Genomic DNA, 6,798 nt, shown 5'->3' on the forward strand with positions numbered 1-6,798 from the left:
GAATGCAAATGCTGACTCATGTCCTTACCCAAGAAAGCAAATTATCAAATAAATAAATAATGAAAGACACGAGGAGGAGAGAAAGCGAGCTTGAGTAAGTCAGCTATTAAGCATTTTCTTCCAAAACAAAGGTCAGCAGAGCGCAGCTAACAGGTTATGAATGGTTTAGCTATCAGCAGCTGTTAAAGACAAAGAGGGCCTTAATTTCAGAAACAGCCAGGCAGAGGGTCCCTCTCCAAATGATGTCAGTAAGTTATTCCAAGCAATCACTTGTATGGATAGCAATTTCAACACAAAGCTCAACACTAACATCAAGCAGCATTAAGCTGTTGGACAAGCTGTGAGGTAAATAAGACGTTTTGAGGAAGTCACTGTGTTTAAGACCGATAAATTAGCACTTCATAATGACACTGCTTCTTAAAATTTTTTTTTTTTTTTTTTTTTTTTTTTTTTTTTTTAAAGCCTGTCATGTCTGGTAGATCTTGCAAGCAGAACTGTGATCTGAATGCGTTGTTGTGCCAAACATATTTGCTATTTCAAGATGAGCTCTATAGGTTCTCAATAGGCTCTTCTTGTTGATGTTTTAACCCTTTATTTTATTTATCTGAGTTATTTTTCCACATACTATGTAACAGCCAGAGCTGACAGGCTGAAGAAGAGGAAAATAAAGAGAAGAAAAAGGGAGAGAGAAAGGGAGCAAAAAAAAAAGGGGAAAGAGCACAAGTCTATTAATCAGATAGTTCATCACTTTAACATATAAAAAAATACTATCAATACTTGCAAAAATAAATTTGTGTGTGAAAAACAAAACTAACAAAGCATGTTACGCACACCAACAATTTTGTTGAGTTGTGATTGAGTGGGCGTTTGTGTCTGTGTCATGTTTGTGTCTGTGTCATGGAACGTACTTACCAATGAGGGCAAAACGCTGCAGCTCCACCCATCAGAAGCCAGAGGCAGGTACGGAAAGCCCCCGGAACCCCAGGCCACCAGCAGCCCACCAAGGGCCAGGAAGACCCCCGGCCACTCAGTCCAAAGACAACCGCACACCTACCCCAGCAGACGGGAGAGGGTGGTCTCAGACGGAGCCCCCCCAGTCGAGGAGCGAGGGCTCCAGGGAACCCAAGGCGATGAGAAGCCAGCCCCCCCCCAGCGGCCAGCCCCCTGCACTGGCCGGCGGCAGGGCTCCCAGGCCCACGGCACCCAAGGACCGCCCGACCCTCCACAGAGCCCCCCCCCCACGCCGAAGAAGCCAACGCAGCCCCGCACCGCACCCCCAAGGGGGGCAGGCCAGCACCCACGCCAGAACACCCAGCCCCACCCAGGAACCCCGAGGCACCCCCATCCCAGGGGGGTAGGGGGGAGGAGGCAACCAGCAAGGAGCGGCCAGGAGGCAAGGCACAAGGCCCAGACCCAGGTCCAGCCATACATACAAACACACCCAGACACCCGTGTACACATTTATACACAGATACTCATACATGCCCATACATACTTACCCACACACAGATATGCCATACATACACATTCACTCACCCACCCATACTCACGGAGACGGTGACAAATACACAAAGACACACATTCATCCATAGCTACCCACCCTCTGAAGGCGGGGCAAGTGGAAACCACCCCAGGGCCAACAGCGACCCCAGGACGCCACCAGCCCGGTCCCCAAGGAACCACCCGACCCCTACCCCGGGCGAGACGCAAGAAATCGGGGTGTAAGATGACCCATCCACCCCTCCTCCTCCCCAACTTGTAGGTCTATGTGTTAATGTTTGTGAGTGAATGAGGTGTATAGGGTGCAGTTAAAATTGAGGGGACAGTTATGCCACAAGCGCCAACTGTTGGTCGTCAGCGCTTGCCCACACTGCCCCCCCAAAACCCTCCATGTCTAAAGTGCAAATAAAATTTGGAGACAGACAGTGACGAGGATCCGAGTGGGGCCACCTCAGCGGCCCATCTCATCAACCTCTGAGTAACATGCCTGCCCCAAAGGTCCTATGTGTATCAGGTTGTAAGTGTGTATGTGTTGTGAGTTATAATGACTAAAGTGCAATTAAAACGGAGAGGCAAGTGGTGGTGCAGCTCTCCACGTGGCCTCTCCATCCTACATCTGTGAGTGATGTGTATTCTGTGTGTGTGTGTGTGTGTGTTTGTGTATGGGGAGGGGGAGGGGGGGGGGGGGCATATGACCAGGAAAAATCCTGGAAGAAGAGAGCCAGCTGTCCGCTGGCTCAATAGGCACCCCGACCTCCCACACCCCAGCACAGGGCAGGGGGAGGTGAGCCCGGGGCCGCGGTGACAGCATCCCGGAGCACTGCAGCACCCGAGGTTGGCGCCCTCGCCCCCACCGCAGAGGGCGGCCCGCTCCTCCTAGATGCCCATTCACTCAACAATAGACACAAACAGGCGACAGGACATACTGGCCTGGGCATGGAAATGCAGTGCCCAGTCCCCCCCAACCACCCCACTGCGGCCCCATCCCCCACCCCACCCCCCTGCAATGCAGGCACCCCAGGGCCCCAAAAGCGTAGACCGGACATCCCGACGTCAGGCCAACCCACCCCGCCCGGCGGCGCGGCCGGGACAGCAGAGGCCCCCCCCGCGCCAGGGGGGGCCCACCGGGAGCCGGCGCGGCCCCAGTGCCGGGGCCCCAGACCCCAGCCCCCAAGCCATACAGGGAAGACCAGCCAACCGACCGTAATTTTTTTTTTAAGTCTGTAGCTAGTCACTTATATGGTAACTGCCTACTATTATAAATGGTACATGGTGACTAACATTTGCTAGTTCCAGTGAAACACTGTTAGGCATCACACCAGCCTATCAGCGTACACTCCTGCAAACATTTTCATACATTATTAAATCATGCAGCATCTACAAGCTCATTAGACTGCTGTATAACTTTTGTGCTTGATAGCATCAAAGGAGCACTAACAGAAAGCAGCTTTAAAATGACTTTAAAAGGAACTTGTGACTGAAGGAAGCCTTTGAGCTTTGACACTTCCAGTAGGTGGTGCCTCCTATGGTTTAAATAAGTACTCGTATATGCAAAAACAAACCTATAGCACCCTTGACTGGGACCTTAGGAAGCACTTTCCTGATGGGTTTTTGGTAGTTTCAAATCTCACTGAATACAACATAATGTTTGTTTGGCAAATTATGGTATTAGAGTCAAAGAGAATAATAAATTGGGGCATGCGTTTTCATTTCATTGACAAGTTGCTACCTATGAGTGCACAGTGTTCCTTATAAGATCTGCCACTCACTCTTTATTTCCAGGTTTAAAGCACCAGTGCAACAGTATGGAGAGTGTAACCAATGATATTCTTGCATCTGTTTATTCGCTCTGATGCACAGATTTCATCCAAATTAGTATGTTGTTTTGTTTTCCTTTGAACAGGCCCAATTCATGGCAGCATCTTTTGAAAGACTAAGCGCTTACGATTAAATGGGCTCGAGTCACGAGTATTTCCTTATTGCTAAATTAGATCAGATTGCAAATTAGGATATAATTGATTTAGTTCAACCATTGGAGGAACAACACACGGACATTTGTTACATTGGACTTGAGACTTTCGGTAAAGTTCAATAAAGTTATAGTCGAGTCAAAAGTTTTGCAAATGCATTCTTGCACTATCTTATGCAGTCAGTGTTTTCTTGTCTTTCAGTTCAGAAGTATAGTTTATGATAAGACACTACAACGTATACCAGAGAAACACTGGAAAAAATAAAACATGTATACTTCTCAAATAATTAGAGGAACACTTTTTAATATAACATCAAGTCAGTTAATCTTCTGGGATATTGATCTAGACAGTTAAGTAGCAGAGGGGGTCGTAGAAGGTTCTTAGCCCATCAGCAGGACCAGTATCTGCTCCTTTGTGCAAGGAGAAACAGGATAAGCACTGCCCAGAGTCCTATAAAATGAGCTCCTCTAGTAGGCCCTGTGCTAACTGCCCAGCACCATGCAGGCCAAATGGCATTTGTCATAGAATACCAGAATTGGCAGGTCCACCACTGGTGCTCTGAGCTTTTCAGAGATGAGAGCAGGTTCACCCTGAGCATATCTGACAGCCATAAAAGGGTCTGGAGAAGTCGTGGAGAACGTTAGGCCTGTAACATTGTTCACCATGACCAGTTTGGTGGTAGATTACTGATGCTCTGGGTAGGCATATCCAGGTATGCACAGACCTCTGCAGGGTAAGCAAAGGCACCCTGACTGCCATTAGTAGGTAGCAACCCCGATACCTATCGTGTACTGGGATTTCATCCATTGTCAGAACCTATGCTGGTGCAGTGGGTCCTAGTTTCCTCCTGGTGCATGACAATTCCTGGTCTCATCTGGCAAGAAGATGCAGGCAGTTCCTGGAGGATGAAGGAACTGATACCTTTGATTGGTCTCCATGCTCACCTCTGCAGAACACCTGTGGGACATTATGTTTTGTTCCATCCAACAACGCCAGATTGCAACTTAAACTGTCCACGAGCTCAGTGATGTTCTGGTCCAAATCTGGGAGGCGATCCCCCAGGACACCATCCATGGTCTAATTAGAAGCATGGCCTGACATCGTCAGGCATGCATCCAAGGACATGGATGCTATACAAACTACTGAGGACCATTTTGAGATGCAGCAATGCAACGTTTGGAAACTGCACCAGCCTGCCCCATCATTTTTTTTTCACTTGTCTTTGAATTCAGCCCTTTGTGGGTTGATCATTTTCATTTTCACCAAATAATGTGGCATCCGTTCATTCCTAACACATTACCCAGACCATATCAGTATAGATATCCAGCACTGTTTTTTTTCTACTATTGAGATCTGATGTGTTTTCAAAATATTCCTTCAATATTTTTGCACAGTGTATGAGCATAGTCCCATCTGTCATCTCTTAATCGCTCACTTTTCTAAATGACAACTTCTTCCTTATGTGACTGAGATTTGCCTTCCTCACTGATGCTTTTGTGACATAATGTCTGTCTCTGGACTTTAGCACATTTGACCTTTGAGCTTGCTGTAAGTCACTGTGGAAAAGAGCAAACTTTTAAAATGATAATATGAGATGCACTCTGTGATTTTTGTTCTGTAGGCCGACTGATGTCTCAGCACTTCTGTGCTCTTTTAACTGATATATGCCCCAATCTTGGCAGATGGCCTCTGTACTGTCCAGCATTAACCCTGACCCCAAATGTGACCTCTGACCCCTGTGACAGCACACAATTTTTTTCTTTGATTTATGCTTTAAAATCCTTCATAACTAAATTTAGTAGCCTTAACATGATGTCCTGAATGTGCTTGTGTATATATGTGTGTGGAAAATTAGACTGCATTGTGACAAATACGCGAATGTTATTTTATTTTGTGGTGTGACATTACAGCTTTAACCAGCACAGAAACACAAGAAACAATATTTGAACTGAATGAAAATAATTAATTTCATATTCTGACATATGATGACAGATTTGGGACTACTTCCCATGTGACTTCTTCTCATTGTTTCTCGCTCTGATTGAGAAAAGTTCCCCTGAAATAGCAACTGTGGGATTTCATTAATTCAAGAAAGCCTTAAGAAAGGTAATCATGCATGTGTTGCAGCTGCAGCCCCATTGAGATGTGTCTGTGCACAGTATCATTTATCTCTTCTCTGGCTCTTGGCCAGGTTTCAACAGGCTGCTCTACCAAAGCACTCCAACATAGGTAAGCATTAAAAATGCATGACTGCTGCTTTTATTCTGTGACTGTAAATCGGGATGGAACAATCGCAGTTCGACTGAGTTGCTGCTGCTTAGGAAAGAAATACTTTCTTGATCTGATCAAATATTGATATAGATAGATTTTCAGAGGCTTTGTGTGATCTGAGATGCACCGAATGTGATTGCTTGTACTTGCACTAATGTGTCGTAAGCTTTGTGTTAAAACGCTTAAGTGTAGTTGGCAGATTACCTTATTACATAAAGACAGATGGTGCCTCAAAAATCTTCATAAGGAAAATTTTATTGAAATTGAAAGAGGCATATATTACAAAGTGTATCCATCAGAGTGAGCTAGGTAATGTTCTTATGTAGCATTGTAACTAATTTATCTTTTTTCTTGAAACTTTGATATAAGATAACGAAAGAAGGAGAGGAGCTATGTTCAAATCATCAGTCCAGTTACAACTTCTGGCCATGTGGTGGAAAGTGATTTCCTCTGCCACTGTGCAACCCTGCTTCCAAGGTTTGAACGGTCTGAAAAATGAATGGGGGGGAGGGGCTTTTGGAAAATGTACACATGCTTAATTTTATTTTGATGCCAGCAACACTTGGGCATGATTCCCACTGCACGTTGAACCATCTCTTCTTTTAACGACACACTTTAAGTGTTTCAGAACTGAGGGCATCAGTTGCTGTAGTTTTGAAAGCTTTCATTTTAATCATTGACGTAACACCAAATTAGAAAAAAAAAGTTTTGATATGTGCATCACAGCCTGCATGTGTTACCTTTACTCCTTATTGTGTTAATTTTGCCCAACCAATATAGAATATAATAATGGCTGGGCCTGACCGCCCCTAGCTTTGGATTTTGGGGAAAACAAAGATTTTGCTGTTACCATCATCACTGCTGGCTTAGCAGTACATTTGATCTGCATCTGAACAAGAAACTGGAATATTTTTAAATTATTTTTACAATTTTTTTTTTTTTTTAAGAACATGAGGCACACCGCAGGAACAAACACCCACACTAAAGGTGACAAGGAGAAAACGAAGGACTAAAATACAAGAGAGCTGATGAGGGGAGTGGGCACAGCTGGAAACGC

The sequence above is a fragment of the Archocentrus centrarchus genome, chromosome 5 (assembly GCF_007364275.1).
Source record: "Archocentrus centrarchus isolate MPI-CPG fArcCen1 chromosome 5, fArcCen1, whole genome shotgun sequence".
NCBI lineage: Eukaryota > Metazoa > Chordata > Actinopteri > Cichliformes > Cichlidae > Archocentrus > Archocentrus centrarchus.